Source organism: Canis lupus, chromosome 15 (assembly GCF_003254725.2).
Source record: "Canis lupus dingo isolate Sandy chromosome 15, ASM325472v2, whole genome shotgun sequence".
NCBI lineage: Eukaryota > Metazoa > Chordata > Mammalia > Carnivora > Canidae > Canis > Canis lupus.
Window position 1 is genome coordinate 30445251 of NC_064257.1, and position 21864 is coordinate 30467114.

The 21864-nt window shown below is 37.8% G+C and overlaps 1 protein-coding gene across 2 annotated transcripts in view; it reads right to left on the reverse strand.

Moving 5' to 3' along the window:
- Window positions 1–21864, reverse strand: part of POC1B (POC1 centriolar protein B) — a 92693-nt gene that overhangs the window by 17302 nt on the left and 53527 nt on the right. The window lies entirely within an intron of this gene.

Below are 21864 nucleotides of genomic sequence, written 5' to 3' on the forward strand. Positions count from 1 at the left end.
AATTCTTTTAAATTGTACACACAAAGTAAATCATGCTTTACTCAATTGAATGCGACTTTAGCTCCCTGAGTGTACTTGTTTCAGGGCTATGAAGAAGCAATTTTAAAAGAAGGATTTATCTAATCATTCAACAAAGCTACATTCAGAAAACTGGCAAGCTTTACAGAACATCTTTCAAAGAGCAAATATTGTATTTATTTATTGTTCTATTCATCATGTAGTATAATGTGAATATTATAGTACAATTAATAATAACTGTGATTGTAACAGTAATATATATTCACAGCTGGGTATGAGAACCAACCCTTCTATTTATTATTCATTAAATCATTCAAAAAACAGAGAATGAAAGCTTTCTATGAGAATTCAGTATACACAGTGTACATTGTATTAGTTGACTTTAATTTGCATTTGCTAAATAATGCAGTCTTTCCTTATATTCCCCAAATAGATGAAATTTGCCCCTCACCTAAATCTCTATAAAAATTCAATTTTGCTTCTTAAGGCAATTATCAATGTTTTCTTGCATTTTTGCTATTTCTGACATCATATAATTTTCTGTGCTCTCGTATAATACAGTGTCTATATGAATGGGACATCAAGTCACATAGACCCTTAACCTTCTATCTTTTGTGTATTAACCTTGTGACAAATTACTTGACCTGCCTAGGCCTTAGTTTCTTCATTTATAAAATGAAAATAATATTGAGCTACATTATAAGGTCATTGTTAGAATGTATAGAGTCTATAGTTTGTATTCACTTATCTATCCTCAATAACATATTATGTTCTCCCCTAACTCTTCTAAAATCTAATTTTGCAAGTTTCTAGAAGGGCAGAAGCCACAGCTTCCTTTCCTTCACACAGTTGACAACTTGCTGAGTAACTCCTATGTGTAAGGCATATGGTTCAAAATAATCCCTTTATAATTACATAAAGTAATTAATAAAATTTGTTGAATTAAAGATATATCTCTATGCAATATACTCCAAGTTTTCCTTTTTCTTTTTTTTTTTTTCACCTCTTTATATGTCTGGTTTCTCAAATTAGATAACAAACCATATAAGGGCAGGTGGCAGTCCACCAAATAAATGAATGAACTATAATAAATAAATGCTAACTGGTAGTAAATAAATAAGTATATACTGAATATATATTTAAAATGAAAATCACTGACAAATGCAAAATAAAACATTAATTTTAATGTAATTAAATTTAATGTAATTTATATTTAATGTAATTAAAATGTAATATTAATTTGCATTTGAGATGTAATTAAACACACACACACACACACATACACACACAAAGTTTCCACTTTCAGGCAGCTGCCTGAAAAATCTATATAATATTTTTAAAAGACATTTAGTAGAGAAAGATCCAACATCCACTAAAAGATACTGGTCTCATCATTTTCAGGGATAAAAAATGGTTTCCTAATAATAATGCAGGAAGTCAGTCTAACATCAAGAATTTAAATCTATGAATCTCATCTAAAATATTTCATCTCTTGATGAAGATTATATAACTGGACATAGTAGAAAATTACGGCATAAAGCTTCCAGGAAGAATAGCTTATAAGTAGAATATCAATAACAGATATTTCATTATAAATAGCTGAAAACAAGACACTCTGATTAACAATTTACTATTTGACAGAGATCCAATATTTTCCTTTCCTACATTTTTATGTATAAAAAGCTGTGGGTGTTTCTCCCTTTCTTCTTTAGCTGGTGGAAGAAACCCAGAAACCAAAGACAATAAAAACAATGACTGCATTTATAGAGAGATTTTTCTTTTATTTTTAATCAATTACCATGGGGAAAAATGGTCCAGGAGAAATAACTTACAAATATTGCCATAAAACTCATTTTCTACCCAGGGATGCCACTGAGCAAGCGTTGTTAAGGTCTCCCCTCCTACCACCATCATTTCTAAGTCAGAGTCTCCCAGGGTTCCAACAGTTGTAGAAGCTCTTCATCGGAGATTTGAGCTTTGAAACAACCAATGAGAGTGAGGAACCATTCTGAACAACCTGGGGAATGCTCTCAGACTTTCTAGTAATGAGAGATCCAAACACCAAGCACTGCTGAGCCTTTGGGTTTGTCACATGTGCAACTGTAGACAAGGTGGATGCAGCCATGACGCCAAGGCCACAAAAGGTGGACGGAAGAGTTGAGGAACCAAAGACAGCTGTCTCAAGAGAAGATTCTCAAAAACATGGTGCCCACCTAACTGTGAAAAGGATTTTTGTTGATGGCATTAAGGAAGACACTGAAGAATATCGCCTAAGGGATTATTTTGAACCATATGGGAAAACTGAAGTGAATGACATCATGACCGACCAAGGCAGTAGCAAGAAGACAGGCTTTGCATTAACATTTGATGACCATGACTCTGTACACAAGACTGGCATTCAGAAATCCCACACTGCGAATGGTCAAAACTGCAAAGTAAGAAGAGTCCTAGCTAGGAAGAGATGGCCAGTGCTTCATCCAGCCAAAGAGGCTGAAGTGGTTCTGAAAACTTTGGTGGTGGTCATGGAGGTGGTTTTGGTGGGAATGACAACCCTGGTCATGTAGGAAACTTCTCCGGGTCAGGTGGTTTTTGGGGCAGTCAAGGCGGTGGTGGAGGTGATGGTGGCAGTGGGGACAACTATAATGCCCTCGGTAATGATGGAAGCAATTTTGGCAGTAGCTACAGGGATTTGGGCATCTACAACAATCAATCTTTAAAATCTGGACCCATGAAAGGAGGAAATTCTGGAGGCAGAAGCTCTGGCTCCTAGGGTGGTGGAGGTCAATACTTTGCCAAACCATGAAACTAAGGTGGTTATGGTGGTTCCAGCACCAGCCGTAGCTATGGGCAGTGGCAGGAGGTTTAAATTACTGCCAGGAAACAAAGTTCAGTAGGATAGGAGAGCCAGAGAAGTGACAGGGAAGCCACCGGCTACAACAGACTTGTGAACTCAGCCAAGCACAGTGGTGTCAGGGCCTTCCTACTACAGAGAAACGTCTTCGACAATACTCATGTGAATGGGCAAAATTTCATGATTAATTAATTGTATAATAGGTTATTTCAGTTTCTGTTCTGTGGAAGATGGAAAGCATCCCAAGAAAGGGTTTTAATGTAGTTTATTTTTTGCACTCATGCTGCCAATTGCTAAATGTAATAGTCTGATCACAGAGTTGAAGAAAATGTGTCTTTTTAAAAATGTGCTGTGTAAAGTTAGTTTACTCTGAAGCCATCTTGGAAAAGTATCTGAACAGTGTGAAGTTAGAATTTCTTCAAGGTGATACCAGGTTCTATCTGAAAATGTATTTACAACTTGCCTGGGCACAGAAGCCACAGTCTCCAGAAAACCTGGTGTAGTTGGAACTGACAGTTAATGTGCTGCGGTCTGGAGTTCGTGGTTAAAAGAACTTTATTTGGTTATCTGGCTATTAATATGATTGCTGGCACATCCTATGCAATATATCTAAACGGAATTACAGTATCAGATAAAATTAGAGATGGGACTGAAGCTTGTGCATCATCCGCTACTACTGTATGCAATTAATAAATAATTTAATATCCTCTTGGGGAAAAAAAAAACACTATCACAAAATTCAAACATACTTTTCACAGATGGCATGAGTCAAAGAGAATACGAACTAGATTCTCTAACTTTGTCCAAGAGTGGTTAGCGATCATGATAATTTATGTGCACACATGGGTGCACACGCGCACACACACACAGAGGGAGGGGAAGGCAGTTCTTAAAAGGGAAGCTGTGCCACCACTAAAATGCATCCAATATTTCCTGCCATCAAACATAACCAGTTTCATGTGCTTCATATTTCAGTTCCGGTATTTACCAGATATGCAGCATTTCTCAAACAATCTAACAATCCGTCCTGATGAACGGGACAGGATCACGGTTCATCGTGATGGCTATAGTACTTACTACGAAGGCAGCCAGGGAACACGTGTGCAACCTGACGGCTGGATCCATCAGGTAAAGATGCTCCAGCCTCCATCTGGGCTGGATGCTCTACCCAAGCTCCGTGTCCTATCTTGGTAAATGATCTACATGGTGGATCCAAATTCCACGTCAGTCAGCTCGTCTCCATTCCCGAAGTTACTGCTCTTGATCAAGCACTCCCGTCTTGTGTCTGGATTGCCACTGTAAACCCCACGCCTCCCGCCTCACTTCCCTCTCACGTCCCTCCTTTGTCACGTTTTCAGAGTTCCTCTTCTGAAATTCAAATCTGCTCGTCACTCCCCTGCTTCAAATCCTTCACTGGTCCTCCTGAAATTCTCCAGGTAATTCAAACACCTTCAAATAGCATTCAGGGTCATTCACATCCACTTTCATTCCTGCCCCATCTCTTGCTATCCCTTCAACTCCGGCCAAGGCTGCAGCCAGTCAGGAGTGCCCACAGGATTCTGAATTCACCATGCCCTCTCCAGCTTTCTTGCATATGCAGGTACTGAGCTCTGTCCTTGCCTCCCAAATAATCAGGCAAATTCTTAAAGAATCTGTTTGGGGTATCAACCCGCCTAGAAGGTTATTCCTGATTAACTTTTTGTCCCCCACCTTCTTCTTCCAGTCTGCACACACATATGTGTACACACACACACACACACACACACACACATTCCTTATTTGGCCATTCTGTTCACATCTTCCCATAGCAACTTAGGCATATATCTCTATTTTTGGACTTAGCTCTTCATCTGTACGTTCTCACTGCTTGGTGCATAACAATGTTCCACAAATGTACTGAATGAAAGAAAGAATGATCTATTCAAGCCGTCTCTTTTGCTCACCATTCTCCCCATACTCACTGCTCAACTCACTTCATACTGGCTTGCACCTGTATTGTTCCATCAAAAAAGCCCTCCCGATGGTAACCAAAAATCTGCCAAATTCATCAAACGTTTTTCAATCCTTCTCTTGGCTTTCGGCTACGTTGATATACCCATGCCCTGGAAACGCTCCTCTCTTGGCTGCCGGGACACTATCTACTCGCACCCATCCCCGGGCTCCTCTTTGCAGTTCCTAGGGCATACCAAGCTCTGCACACACCAGTTCCTTCCATCTGGGACACTCCAGACCTGCTAACCCTCTCACCTCAACTCCTGCTGAAGCTTTAGATCAGCATTTCTAAAACTCCAATGTATGTCTTATTCAAATACAGAGTCTAATTCAGTAGATTGAGGATGGGACTGGAGAATCTGCATTTCTAATAAGGTCCCAGGTGATGCTCCAGCATACTATTCATCGACCATATTTAGAATAGCAAGGTTTTATATCTCAGTTCAAATGTCTTTCCAAAAAAAAAACAAAAAAAACAAAAAAAAAAAAACAAATGTCTTTCCAGGAGAACCTTCTCTGATTCCACCTTACCCACACACCTAATGTAGTCAAATGCCCCCAGTTCATACTCTCACTGTACCGTGTAACTCTCCACAAGAGCTTTTGCTCAGATTTATAACCTACCTGCATCCTTCTCCCCAGCCCTCATTTCCCACCTAAGACCTGGTACATTCCTTTTTTGAGAAATGAATGAACAATATCTGTTGAGTCCAGATCATGTCCCTTCATGATCCTAACGCAAGGTTCACCACCCTGAGTTTGGCTCCTACAGAAATCCAGCTTGTCTGTGGTTAGTTCTCTGAGGAATTTTCTTTTCTTTTTTTTTTTTTTTAAAGTTTTTATTTATTTATGATAGTCACACACACAGAGAGAGAGAGAGGCAGAGACATAGGTAGAGAGAGAAGCAGGCTCCATGCACTGGGAGCCCGACGTGGGATTCGACCCCGGGTCTCCAGGATCCTGCCCTGGGCCAAAGGCAGGCGCCAAACCGCTGCACCACCCAGGGATCCCTCTGAGGAATTTTCTATTCCTCCCCAAGATTCATTCATTTGGGGTCCACCGAGCTATGGCCAGAGAGCAAATGATTCCATACTCCAGATTTTCTTGTGTCAGGCATATAAGAAATGGAGTTTAAAAACTAAATTCGGGATTCCTGGGTGGCTCAGCATGATCCCGGGGTCCTGGGATCGAGTCCCACATTGGGCTCCCTGCATGGAGCCTGCTTCTCTCTCTGCCTGTGTCTCTGCCTCTCTGTGTGTGTGTGTGTCTCTCATGAATAAATAAATAAAATCTTTAAAAAAGTAAAAATAAAACTAAGTTCTACTTGTTGTGGCCAGATCCAAATCTCCTACCCTGGTGTGAGAAATATTTTGGCACCAGGAGGGAATGAGGTGGGAGAAAAAGACAAAAACTTTAAGTACATTCTAATTTTTTTTTTGGCTTATAAATCATTGCCTAGCTTCTCATAAAATCTGTTTAGAGGAAAACTTTTTTGACTATAAAATACTATAGGAAAAATTATAAAAGTTAATGGCTGGATACAATAGCTAGAATATTTACATGAAGTAAGTGGTGAAGGGGAATATAATGGAAGAGCTTAATTGCGTAAGACACATGACTAGCAGCAGCAACACCACTGTTGCCAGGAGAACTGCCTGGAAGGAGTACCAGGCGAAAACTAAAAATAAACAAAAGAGAGTTTGAGATATAAACTCCATGATTGTCATTTCCTTTGACTAATAAATACACAAAAATAGTTACAGCACATAGTAGCACAAATAAAAAGATAATTAACAACTTGATTAAAAAATTATTAATATATCTTAGAGAAAATTGTTGCTCTCTAAAAAAAAGTCTTAAGTGTACTTAAGGGAAGAGTCATTTATTTTGAAATTAAACAATTTTTTTCCTCAATGCTATTTGGTATAAACCTATTAGTATACTCAATCTGAAAAATGGTGATGTATTGTTTTTAAATAATAATCGTATTTGTGTGAAATTGTTCAAGTCATTTAATTGTATACCAGAAAGTAACTGTTTTTCCTAGAGGTAGAGAGGAAAGGATAGGACCCTCTGATACATTAGTGCCCAAAATGTAAATAGCCATAGTTTTATGCATTCATAATTCACGGAACACTTATGGATATAAATCAATTCTTGAAAAAGAAAGAATAATTTTTAAGATAGCATTAACATCTTGAATTTTTCAGTAATTCCACTGTGTACAGAATAATACAGAAAGTATGCAGAATTTTCTAAAAGTACAAATCTGGGAGAGCACATTGCTTAGTCAAATTTTTCAAACTTTCAACCAATTTTCCAAAGCACACAATTGTCTTCACTTTATCTTAATAATGCATTTCCAATTCTGCTTCACATAAGAAATTATTTTAGTTATTTATCATCCCCAAATTTCATTAAGTTATTAATTATTATCCTCCAAATGCATATTTCAGAATTCAGAATGACATTCCTCAGTATGGTAATTTGCCTGATGCTAGAGGTCATTTAGAATTAATTCATTTTACATAATATTAATTTTAGGGAATGGACAAAGTAGGGCGCAGATTATTTTACTGAACCTGAAGCTTCAAATGGATGTTGTCCAAGTGAACTAGGAAATGTTTGCAAGTCCCTACCTATGGGGAAAAGGTAGAACATGGTAACGCAGTTTTGTTACATAATGGCTCTCAAAGAAGAGCTACCTGTGGGGCCTGGGAAGCAGTGACCATGGAAGGACTGGATCCCTTCGAACTGCAAGTCCTTGGGATCTGAGAACTAATAACGGTAAGAGAAAAGAAAGGTTGGAAGAGACCGTCTGGATTCTGCAAATAGGTGTGGAGTTGTAAAAGTGCCTCAGATCAATAGAAAGAAACAAACAAAACAGGAGTTTGAATATGTTTTCCAGCCTTGCCCACAAGATTTCCAGCCCAGCAAACTAGGGATATTAACCAAGAAAACATAGATAGCTCTGTTTAAAAATAAGTCGTGAAAAAATGTTCCACATCACTTGTCATCAGGGAAACACAAATCAAAACCACAAGATGCCACTTTACACTGCTGAGAATGGCTAAAATTAACAAGACAGGAAACAGCAAATGTTGGTGAGGATGTGGGGACCCTCTTCCACTGTTGGTGGGAATGGAAGCTGGTGCAGCCACACTGGAAACTGTGGATGTTCCTTAACAAGTTAAAAATAGAGCTACCCTATGACCCAGCAATTGCACTACTGGGTATTTACCCTAAAGATACCGATGTGAAACCAAAGGGCACCTGCACCCCAGTGTTCACAGCAGCAATGTCCATGATAGGAAACTGTGGAAGGAGCCACGATGTCCTTTGACAGATGAATGGATAAAGAAGATGTGTCTACACATACAATGGAATATTACTCAGCCATTAGAAAATATGAATAGCCACCATTTGTTTCGACGTGGATGGAACTGGAGGGTATGATGCTGAGTGAAATAAGTCAATCAGAGAAAGACAATTATATAGTTTCACTCATATGTGGAATATAAGGAATAGTGCAAGGGACTATAAGGGAAGGAGGGGAAATGGGAAAATTAGAGAGGGAGACAAACCATGAGACTCTTAAATCTAGGAAACAAAACAGAGTTGCTGAAGGGGAGATCGCTGGGGGGATGGGGTAACAGGGTGACAGACATTAAGGAGCGCACATGATGGGATGAGCACTGGGCATTATTCTTGTGTTAGCAAACTGAATGTAAACTAAAAATTTTAAATTTAAAAAACAAAAATCAATGTCAGTGGAAAATAGGATTCACTTTATAAAGATCATACATAACCGAATCTGATGGAAATGGAAGTTATCATCTATTCTACAAAGGAAGTAAACCTGCATGCACCAGAACTGATGGCAATAACACCACCAGAGAAAAGTTATGCACTTGCAATTCTTGACACAAAGAATATCCTTCCTTTAAAAACAATGAACAAACACAAATCAGAAATCAGTAGTAGGATGAGGTTGGGGAGCGGTAAAAGAAAAGTCACCAAAAAGCCCTCTCAAGAAGGTAAAGTCATTATATTATTATGAAAGTTTTAAAGATACGATAGCTCAAATAACTATTCTTACCAGGAAGCTATATCCACACAACTAGGCTTGAACAGCCCATGATGAGCACACCATATGGCACACCTCCTGGATAATCAATAAGAGACAGTGTGTCTTAAACACAATTCTTTTTGGTGAGGACTCTAAGTTAAGGATTTGTGCTTGTTAAAGTCTGGTATATGCCGAGGATTTAAGTACTTGGCAAGTAGAAATAGGCAAAGCAGGCTGCAGAACCAATTCCTTAATAATATTGACACTAGGGCCTCTTTCTCCATATGCTCCCAACCAAGAACTGAGGTCCTCAAAACTTGTCCCCTCTTTCTCCTCAAACAGATTCTCATTAGGTTTTTTTGGCTACTGTATTACACGATGGTAAAGAAATTTACTTAGGATAATAAGCCATGTTGATAATAAGGAAGCTAAAACTAGGATTCAGAATAAGTCATGTGGTGTGGGTAGTTTAACTATTTGGGGAGTTGTAGAGTGCAAGGGGTCAGAATTTGGGCTCTGAACTTAGTCCCATATGGATCCTAGCTCCCCTCTATCACTTCACAGTTGGTGTGACTTTGGGCAAGTTACTTAACCTCTTTTTTCTTTTCTTTTCTTTTTTTTTTTTTAAATTTATTTATTTATTTGAGAGAGAGAGAGAGAGAGAGAGAGCATGCATGAACATGTGATGGGGTCGGGTGGGGGGAGGCAGAGGAAGAGAGAGAGAATCTCAAGCAGACTCCCCGCTGGGCAAAGAGCCCAACTTAGGGCTTGATCTCAAGATGCTAACTAAGATCATGAACTAAGCCAGGGACACCTGAGTGACTCAGCAGTTAAGCGTCTGCCTTTGGCTCAGGGTGTGATCCTGGAGTCCCAGGATCGAGTCCCACATCGGGCTTCCTGTATGGAGCCTGCTTCTCCCTCTGCCTGTGTCTCTGCCAGTCTCTTTCTCTCTCTCTGTCTCTCATGAATAAATAAATAAATTCTTTAAAAAAAAAAAGGGCAATCCTGGTGGCCCAACGGTTTAGCACCACCTTCAGCCTAGGGTGTGATCCTGGAGACCTGGGATCGAGTCCCACGTCGGGGTCCCTGCATGGAGTCTGCTTCTCCCTCTGCCTGTGTCTCTGCCTCTCTCTCTCTCTCTCTCTCTCTCTCTGTGTCTGTCATGAATAAAATAAAATCTTAAAAAAAAAAAAAAGAACTAAACCAAAATCAAGACTCGGATGCTTAACCGACTAAGACACCCAGGCACTCCTGGGCAAATTACCTTAACCTCTTTAGAGCTAATTAGTGGGGAGAGTCTATGTGCATCCTTAGTAAGGAGACAAAATGCTTAGTTGAACATAGAAAAGGTGGCTGTTTTTGTGGAAACCACACACATATAAGGAGAATGCTCCTAAACTTCCTTCAGTGAAACTTTAAAACACGTGTCTATAATACTATATTCCTAGATGAGCAAATACGAGATGCTAACATTGGCAATCCTCCTCAAATTATTTTATAAATAGAATGAAACTCCCATTGACATTCCAAAAGGATGTTTTTAGAGAACGGACAAAATAATTCTAAAGTTCATATGGATAAATAATAGGCCAGAATATCAAAGAAACATGTGATGGAAAAACTTGGGCCCTGTATTTTCAAGAAATATTTTGAAGTTACAATAATTAAAAAGCTATGAAAATAGATCAAGAACAAATAGATCAATAAGACAGAAGACAAAGTCCCCAAATAGACAAAAGTACATAAGGATTTAGTTTTAGGAAGGTTCAAATCAGCAAGGAAAGAAACAATACAAACGGAAGATAACTTTATTAACTAGAAATATGTACCTTATAACCAAAATTAATTCATCTAGAATTTCAGATTTAATTGTCAAAAATAAAACCTTAAGGAGTACCTGGGTGGCTCAATCGGTTCAGCGTCTGACTCTTGGTTTCAGCTGAAGTCAGTATCTCATGGTCCTGGGATAGAGCCTAGAACATCAGGCTCCCAGCTCAGTGGGGAGCCTGCCTGCCCCTCTCTTCCCTTGTCTCTCAAATAAATAATTTTTTTAAAAACTTAAAAAAAAATAAAACCTTAAGAAGAGTAGCTAGAGATATATTTGGGGAATAGGGAAGGACTTTCTTTGTATAAACTCCAAAGAAATCATAAAATTAAAATAATGATATATTTCAAGAAGTTAATGCAACTGAACCCATCAAAAATCAGAAGAAATAACAAAACTTTGTAGCACATGGCAAAGAGGGGCAACTCTATTAATTAAAATGACTTTAAGGATCAATTTTCAAATGAATGACACAATAGAAAAATGGGCAAAATACAAAAATAGGCAATTCTGAAAAATACAAATGAATAGAAATCATGAAAACAAGTCAAAGCACACAGGTCACTGTTCTTACCACACACACACAAAAGGTAACTATGGGAGATAATAGATATGTCAATTATTTCGACTGTGGTACTCATTTCACAATGTGTTCGTATATCGAAACATCACATTGTACACCTTAAATATATCCAATTTTTATCTGTCAAAATAAACATTTTTAAAAAGCTCACAAGTCACTAAAAATAAAAATTAACATCTCTTTCTTATTACACTTTTAAAGGCTTTTAAAAAATTAAACAATTAATAATTAAATAAGCATAACACCCAACAAATGTTTTAAAATGTAGGAAATGGGATCTCTCATATAGTACTAATGGGAACCCAAATTCATACATTCTAGAGTGAATTTGCTTTATAGCTTTTTTTTTAAGTTCCTATCTTTTAATTCAGTAATTCCTCGTATAGAATATGTTTCTTGGTTCCAAATCCACCCTCCAAAACTCTGTTTTGTGATGCTGAGATTGGGCCTCTGCACACTACAGCTTTCTCTCGCCAGTGGGTTCCCTGATGGGCTCTGACAAAAGGAGCCATGATGTGGAGGCTGGAGGTCAGTGACAACAGAAGAGCAATCAACTCCTGTTTGATTGCTGCTCCAGTCAGCTTCTTCCCAGCAACAGCCTTGACCCCACAGAGACATTAGCACCAGGTGGCCAGCGTCCCTCAGAAGTCTGGGTTCAGCTCTGCAGGCTCTGCCAACAACAGCAACCTCTTCCTGGGCGACTATATTTTAAATGTTAACAACAGTTGTCTCCTGGTAATTTTTTGTTTCTTGTGTTTTCTCTATTTTTCATTCTTGATATAATTAGGAAAGTTACTGCTCTAAGAACATAAGGCATTCATACTACATAGTGGTTAAAAGCATTCTTTCTAAAGCTAGATAGAGTTCAAAATCCAGCCTTGGATGACCTTGGGTAAATTTCAAATGCCCAGGTTAGTATACAATACATACAGGATGCTCAGAAAGAATTTCACTGAATGGATACACATACTTGTTTCCCTTGACGAAATCAGAATCATATTGCTTATAATATCCTTATTTCACTTACTAAAAAGATAAACAAAAATCATATTTAAAAGTTTTACAAAACAAAAATCATACTTTCCTATAAAGACATATAAGTGATTTTTAACTTTCACTTTGAAATAATTTCAAGCCTTTATAAAAGTTGCATGAATAATGAAAAGGACTCTCATATACCCTTCATGTAGATTTATGTGTTGATGTTTTGCCGTAACTTCTATATCATTATTATCTAACTTTTTTTTCTGAATCTTTTGAGAGAAGCTATAGGAACTATGCCCCTTTACCTCGTTACTATTGTGGGTATTTCCTAAGGACAAGACCATTCTCCCATATAACCACAGTACTATTATCAAAATCAGGAAACTTGGCATTGATACTATCATATCTATTATTCAGACCATATTACATTTTTGCCAATTGTTTTAATCACGTCCCATATAGCAATTTTCCCACTGGCCCATGAACAAAGCTGGAATTACACACACCGCATTTAGTTGTTGTTAAATATGGTATGAAAAAAATAAAAATAAAAATAAAAAATAAATATGGTATGGCTATATGATATTCCATCCATGGATATACTATACTTCTATTTAACCAATACTCTCTTAAAAGACATTTATGTTCATCTTTTTGTTATTATAAATAATGCTGAAATGAACATTCTTGAATAGAAGTCTTGGTCAGTACATCTTACTTTATAAAAGATGATTTAGGACATTTAGAATGATCATTCAGGATCCAACAGGAAGACAGAAACCATAACAGTTATCTTAACAGAGAGAATTTAATATAGGGAGCTGGTTAAATAGGTTTGGAAGTGTGTAAAGGCTAAAAGGGACCATGGAGGTAAGAAGAAACAGTCAATGCATGAAACAACTACCTCTCTAGGGCTGGAGGAACAAAGAAAATATGTTGGATTACTGGACACCAGGCACTTCGAGGCCCCTAGCTGACTTGAGATGGTTTGTTCATAGGAGAGAAAGGAATGTTCATTAAAAAGACATTCTGAAAAGGAAGAGGAAATGCCTGGCATTCTTTCTTCATCTCCCCTTCAACTTAGAACAAACAAGTTAACTTGTGTGTGCTTTAGTAAAATAATCCAAACAAACACATGAAAAGTAAAAGAATTTTGCCACCATAAGCACTGAAACTCAGCAAAATTCTGTAGTGATTGGGAAGGCAATTTAAAATGTACATGTAATATACAAACTGGGCTTTGTAGTGGCCATCGTTATGCAAGAAGAAAACACTAGAGGAATTAGTTTTTTTTAAAAAGTTCTACTAAAACATTCTTCAACTGTGAAAATCCATTTAAGGGGCACCTGGGTGACTCAGTGATTGAGCGTCTGCCTTTGGTTCAGGGCATGATCCCAGGATCAGAGTCCCACGTGGGGCTCCTCACAGGGAGCCTGCTTCTCCCTCTGCCTGTGTCTCTGCCTCTCTCTCATGAATAAATGAATAAAATCTTTTAAAAAATCCATTTGAAATGTACATGAGAGGGGTTGGTTGGTTGGCTGAAAGCAACAGAGTCTTAGCTATGCATGGGAATGCATGATTGTGCACGCAGCTTGTTACCTTCTATGATGCCTACCTCAGAATGTAAAAGAAAGGAAATTGAAAGACACAGACAAAACTAGACAAGAGCCAGCACTGGGCCTTAACAGCCAGTTCACTCAAATTATCAAGGTTTTAATCTCTCTGAAGCCCTACCATACTGTACAATTCCTGATTTCATGAAGTACAAATGACTGAAAATTCATATTAGTAGACTTGTTGACTACTTTCCCCAAATAACTAACTGTCAAGTGGCTAAAAACAAAGAGAAGGGCAAAGCCAACTAGCTTTACTGTGTATGCAGCACTGAATAACTCAAAACCAGATAGGTAGACATGGACAGAACAGCTGAAAGCAGAGTTCACAATTCTCCATGAAACTCTGACAGAGCCACACGTGGTATTTAGCTCCACAGTGAACCATCCTCTGGGTCAGCAGCAGGAAGCTCATTAGGGGCTGACAGTCCAAGAGACAGGCACTTTTCAGAGTGCTACTGTAGTAATTTCCTGTGTGAAGAGCTCACTGCTGTTCTTGCATTCCTCAGGGTGCATTTCTTCTCATCTCAGAGGATGTTGCTCTTCCACAGGAAGAGGAAGGAACCAGTTGTTACTGGATGTGTGGGCGGAGAGAGCTGTTGGGCATTTTCAGCATGCCTCTGTCTCAGCTGTGGGAAATGGGGGTGCAGCTGAGATTCCCAGGCCCGGGGCCCTGGGCAGAACTGCAGCAGTTAGGAGACACAGCTTCGAAAGACAGTATATCTCAGGAAGTTGGAAGGCAGAAATAATACCTGGAACATACACACCTCCAGTTCCCAGAAATCTGCTAATTTTCTAAAGGAAATTCTACAAAGTACTCTGTTGGGCTCCCAAATAGCATGTTTTATAAAATCTTTTTGTAGAGAGTCTCCTTTTTTCTTGTGTACATTTCATAAAGAAGCGTTTGAGTCCTAAATCATTCTTGTTGAAATTTAATTAGTATGACATTTTTTTTGGTAAAAGGAAACACTCATTAATGTAAGCTTTCTTTCTCTGTAAACTTGAAACCAGGAATGAAGCTCAAACTAGTATTTTTTTTTCAGTATGGCTAAATCAAACACTTGGAACTTTTGATCATTATGATTTTTATTAAGAAGTACATTTTAGTTGAAGGAAAAAAAGAAAGCCTCTAACCTACATTATTAATCTCTTTTTATAGTTGAACTATCTCAGTAAATTTTACAGATTACCAGATCTATGTCTTCCAAAAAAAAAAAAAAAGGAAGGAAGAAGTCATGTTCCTTTAACAGACTAAAAAGCTTTAGTTGGATTTTTTTCTTTTTACAATCCAAAAACACATTTTTTTTTAAAAGGTCAGCTACCACATGCACAACTGTTGGTAGTTTTTATAACATATGGGTCATGATATACTTTAAAAGCAAAGATACAACTAATTTGGAAATAGTCTCTTTCCATCTCTCATATTTTCTCTAAGATCATTTGTATTTGAGAGAAAAAAGTGGTGTTTTTTTCTAAATGGTAAAAGATCTATGAAAACATTTTTCTTCATTACTCCTGTTGATTATCATGTATGTTTCCTTTTCAAAATGTCTTTGACAATTTAATTCCTTCATTTCTTACAATTTCGAAGGACAGTGTTTTAAAATTATTTCTCAACCTTGATGAGAATTCTTGTTTTATTCCTAACGAAGCATCTTGGAGTTATATTTAACTTTTTGAGTTCTGGATATAAAAAAATTACTGTATCCTACTTGCTATGTTCACTATTGTTTGAAATGAAGGCTAAAAGTCTTTTAATAAAAAGAGGACAAAGTGTGGAAGGTGCCAGCTAGTGAGTCCGGATACAGATTCTACAAACATCCATGTTCATTTCCTTTCAAATTTTTAGAGCAAGATAAAGGAGAAAGATACCGCAGGGCCATTGAACCAATATCTAAAGATACCATTAAATTGTCTGTTTCCGAAAGCTTAGTAAGCAGCAACAAAGTTACAAACATATCTAGTTTCAGAAATCTATGTACCAAATTTATACATCAAATGCCACCTTAATAAAATATTGCAAAGTTTAAAAACTTAAAAAAGAAGATCCCCGGGCTCCAAATTTAGAGGCGGTTTATTTGTAAATCCAGCAATTGTTAGCATACAGGAAAAGTAGTGAAAGCAGGAGGTTTGTGCAACCTGATTTTTACTTATTTTCCTGAAAACATAAATGGGGAGTCTGAGGATGATAAACTGCATATTACCGTTTTACACTTTTAAAGTCACAAACTTTAGTTTTGAGACATTAGGTTTGCATACACCATGTTCTTTTGAGTAAGTCTTTCCAAATCTTTGCTTACATAAGCAGTTAGGAACTGGAATAACTCTGAACTAGTTATGCAACGTTGTTTAGTAACCAGGACAAACTGTTGCCACAACATCCATGGAAATACTCTCTCTGCATCTGCAAGTCTACTCTTTGTACGTCCATATATTTTATGAATGCATTGATATTTTTCAGAGAGCATATACCATAGGAGTGTCTCCATGAATGCATGTAACATTTTTCTTCCTAAAAATATGCAGAGGCAAAAATCTTTCCAACAGGGAAACCAGCGCACTTTGCTGAAAACCACAAATCTAAATCACATCGAGGAGGGAGGAGTGTGTTTTACCATGGCGCGTCCCAAAGTCATGGCAACAGCTAGAGTATCACTTGCACTGATTCAATTGATCGGATCACTTTCCTGAGCCTAGAAAAGGATGTGGTAAAACCACAGTTCTTTTTCTCTCAGCAACTCCTCTGGCAAAATGATGCAGCCCCAGGAGATAATCTGGCTACCCTGAGGGTTAGTCAAGGCTACACCTTACTGTCCCTGGGGAAAGGAGACAGGGAATCCCACAGCTGACATCCAACCTGTCAGGAAATCCTCTTGGCTCTGCCTTCAAAATACATCCAGAGTCAGATCACTTACACCACCTCCTCTGCTACCACTGTGGGTCAAGGGACACTGGCCTCCCATCTGGCTATTCGTAATTGGCCAGTCTCCTTGCTTCTCTCCACCACCACCCCCAGACCCATTTTCAACACAACAGTAGCCACAGGAAGCCTATTAAAAAACCTAAGTCAAACAAGTCCCACCTCTGCAGGAAACCCTCTGGTGGCTCCTAGCTCCCCCTCAATCTGCCCTTCTAGCACTGCTCCTGGAATGCCTTCACAGATATCCACAGGGCTTGTTCCCTTCACTCCCCACATGTCACCTCTTGTCATGGACATACTACCTACAGCACACCCTTCCTCCTCCCGTCTGCCTTCAGTGCTTTTTATACCTTTGAATTTCGGGGGCCTATATATGCTATGCTCTACCATACGACACAGTCTATCTTTTAATCTGTGAATTGCCTGTCTTCCCCACTAGAATGTAGAAAACAGGCTTTTCTGGGGAAGGTATTTTTGTTTTGTTAGCTTTTTCTAAAGATAATAACAGTGAATGACACAGACTAGTTATTCAATAAGCATGGATTGAGAGACATTTATGTTGTAGTAGGCATGCTCCTGGCATTCTATCACAACTGCTACCCATTGCGTCAAGCAACCTAAAGATCCCAAACCAGACTGATGCACTTTTATTACTGTGGTATGTATTTTCAATGGTTTCTGAGACATCTACTTACACTTTGCTTTCCCCAACTCGAATGTTCCTATCGAAATCCTACCCAACTCTGGTCAGGTCAAGAACTGGTCAAAAGTTTCCTTCTAGAGAAGTTCTCTAGTTTCCTCCAGCCCATTAATGATCTTTTCTGAGTACTCCCACCAATAACCTTTCGTGACAATCATATACAGTTGGCATCTACTCTACTGAAATCGCCACTTATTTCTTATACTCTTATTTCTATTGGGCTAGGTTGTAGGTTTCTTGAAGTCAGGTAGGCAGCTTGACAGCGCACTGAGCATCTCATGTAATGTTTTCATGCCCCATACTTTTAAATATTTTGACTGATGGAGCAAAAAAAGACTGTAAACCCTTGATTTTTTTTCTATAATAGAATAGCAAATTCTCATTTTATTGTAAAGAATGAATTTGACTTGAAATACTGTCCCCAATTCTAAAGAAAGGTACCCACATTATGTTCATATTCTACACAGTTTGTTGAATGAAGATGAGAACTTCTTTTTTTTGTTCTCAGAGAAGAATCCAGTCTGAATTAATCAGAGGAAGACCAGCAAGATTATCAATTTCATTTTATTTATTTGGAGGACAAATAATAGTAAATAATAGTAAAATTAATACATCAAAACTTAGGAATATAGTTTAGCTAGAATAAAATATTTTAATAATCCTAGAGTATTGTATTTTTTAATTTTTTTTATTTTTTTAGGTTTTATTTATTTATTCATGAGAGAGACAGAGAGAGACAGAGAGAGACAGAGATACAGGCAGAGGGAGAAGCAGACCATGCAGGGAGCCCGATGTGGGACTTGATCCTGGGTCTCCAGGATCACGCCCTGGGCTGCAGGCGGCCCTAAACCACTGAACTACTGGAGCTGCCCAATCTTAGAGTATTTTAAATAAACTGTATTTATAGTCAGTATTGTTTTTAAAAAAGACTTTATGTTAGGATACAGAAGAGAAATTCCTATCTTGCCTGCCTTTTGCAGGGGAGAGGTAAGAATGGGGGACGGTCTGGAAATCTCAAATAGCCGCATCTCATGTCAGCACTAATGCTAAATGCTGTTTACTTTCATGACAAAATCTTGGGTCTAGTTCTACCTGAATAAATGAAAATATTAAAAGACTCAACGGACTCTTAGAAGAGCCTCAGAAAACCAGTAGATAACAAGTAACAATGTAATTGGAATAAAGATTTAGGAATTTGAGATCAAAATTTTATTTTATTTTATTTTATTTTATTTTATTTTATTTTATTTATTTATTTTGAGATCAAAATTTTAAAACTATGTCTATTTGACAGCCAGTATATTCCTTTACAAACTGCACTCCCCAAACTGCATTCCCCATTCTGTTTTTTGTTTGTTTGTTTGTTTGTTTGTTTACAACAAAGGTTTAAAAATGCAGATTGGTAACAGCTTATTTTGTTCCCAAAGTATTGTTATCAGATGTCCTGCCTACCATTAGAGGCACAAGTGAAGCCACAAAGATACCAACTTAACATTGTATGCCATAATTTGTAGTAAGAAAGCATCAGAGCCTGGGTATCAATACTCTCAGATCTATAAATCATTCTGAATGTAATATTAAATCAAATCAAAGCAGAAATAGAAGCCAACTGTTTCCTATACCATAACAAACCTGGCTTTTATCTTACTAGGAAATTTCAAATGAAGGCTTAAAGAATAATCTTTTTTATGTCCTATCTTGATGAAATGAATTCTAAGGAAAATTTCTTCCCGTCTTCTATGAAAACCAAACAAATCCTCCAAATAAAGAGTAACCACTACAACAAAAACCAAAACCACCTTTAAACACTGTTTTATGGCTTCCAGTATTTCTCTGGGTTTTAAAATTATAATCATACACAAAGTTCTTACCACAAATACTTAATGCAGTTGTGCTTCATGCCAGAATAGAAACAAATCTTTTTAATTATGCCTGATTTGTTGTGCAGAAGCAAAAGAAAAGCAGCCAATGTCTAGAGACTACAGATTAAGAATTACTTACCAGTAGATTAATGAGAAGATGAACACTTAAAGTGATTTCACTTTGGTTTTCTTTTTTCTTTTTTAAGATCTTATTTATTTATTTGACAGAGAGGGAGTGAGTAAGCACAAGCAGGGGGAGCAGCAGAGGGAGAGGGAGAAGCAGGCTCCCTGCTGATCAGGGAGCCTGATGCGGGGCTTGATCCAAGGACCCTAGATCACGACCTGAGCCAAAGCCAGATGCCTGACTGGTGGAGCTACCCAGGTGCTCCTCACTTTAGTTTTCTAACCAATTCCCTATCAATGAGCTTAAAAGGAGGTATACGTATATTGAAAATTTAAAGGAAAAAATTTCAGAGATCTTTTTTAATAAAAAGATGCTTTAGGAGCATATATTTATGTCTTCAGAGACTGTCCTAGGAAAATAAATAAAATCAGGAGCCATTATACCTTGCCTGGAGGCAACTAGCTATCTTCCAGATTGTAAAAGAATCTACCTAGATGGGACTTCATTAGCTTAATCCAAAACTGATTAATAGCAAATACGTTTTTGTTTTCCTGTGTTCTCGTTTGTTTTCTTTTTATGAAGCATCAAGCACACAACTCAAAGTAACAGTAGAGAGTCTTCTTCATAATCCTTATATACTGGGTTTTCTCATCACGGGAAATCACTGACATTGGCCCATTTTTGCCTACAAAATGGCAATTTTATATAATCCAACCTAATATTATCCCTTATGTCCATAATATTTGTACTCTTGGGTCTTATTAAAGGTTTTGTAGCATAGCTGCAAACTTGTCATGTGTTTGTCATATAGAATTGCCCTCTCAAAGTTCCACATACATTGTAGTCCCAGAGTTAGGGTCCTATATCATGGACCAGTTGACTTTGGCACCTTTGGATTACCAATCCAGGGATAGATACTCTGCTATCACTTGTTAGGTGGTAATTATGCCACTTCCATAGCATACTGTAAAAAATACCTGGATTCTTCATGTCATGAGGCCTTGCAAAGCTTAAAAGTTACCATCAGGGAAAGTGAGTCTCAAAGTGTAGACCAAAAACTTTTGATGATCTAGGCCAGGAATACCCAAAAGTTGTAGACTAACAACCTCATAAGAAGGCATCACATTCTCAAAAACCACCTCTCTTTTGCTCCTCTTATTACAGGGGCAAAAATCCAACTCATTAGAATTTATAAGTTTCAACAGCATGCCTTTTGGGTAAGTCACTGAACATAAATGTACTGACTACCTATTATTATAAGCCACCAATCACCAACCAATTAGATGTCCAGTTAATTTTTAACATCATAAGTAAGCCATTAATGCAGAAGTGCTAAGAGGCATATTTTATAAACATGAATACTATAAGGGACAAGACCATAGACCTGCTTGAGGTTCTAGTTGTCACCACCAATTACTGGACTTATTTCCCTTTGACAATCAGCCTGCTGATTACCAGCCCCACCAGACCTGGGTGATTGCTGAAACGTCTCATGAGTGATGTAGGTCTTCTCTGCCTGAGATTAGCAGTGAAAGAACCCTTTAATAAGTATATTTCTTTCTGGTACAGGATAGGTTCAACATGGACTAGGCCCTCTACAGAATTCCTCTACAAAAATACTATTCTTGAGATCTGCTGGAAAGGGTGTAATGTCATAATGTCAAGCATTTTTGTTTTCTTTCTTGGCCACACATTAATAATTTCTCCAAAATATTTAACTACACTGACACCATCACAGTAGTGTGACCAAAGACCATGCACGCCATTCCTCCCATTCATTCTTATGACCAGTTTTGCATTGACTAGCAGGATTTGATGACAGCAATGATCTGTCTTGCAAAGTCTAACAGACTCAAATTGAAATCTTTGACTTTACACTGAGTAAATAAATTACAGACATATGGTTTTATAAACAAAATTGCAAATGCTAGAAATACTTAATCTCTGTATAATCCATCAAGAGGGATAAATGAAGGGAAATGATTACTTTTTTTAATAGCTTCACTGGAGAAAACACCAGAAGTGAGTTTAGCATCTCTGAAAGGCAATTAACAGTGAAGAAAATCTGTTCTGCGACAACACAGTGAAATGTCACCTGGATGGTACGTTTATTAGGGAACGCTACAGTAGGGATGTAGACGAAGCTTAAGGTGATCAAAGGAACGGTTTTTCTGAAAATCGGTGCTGCTCCCCCTCGTGGCTATTTAGACACACTCTAAGTATGACTTTATGTATGAGGTTTTTTAATGCTAAAATGTTAGGCTAGTTGGCCCACTTTTTATCTCCTCTCCCACACATTTTTTTAAGGAAAATTGATTTTGCC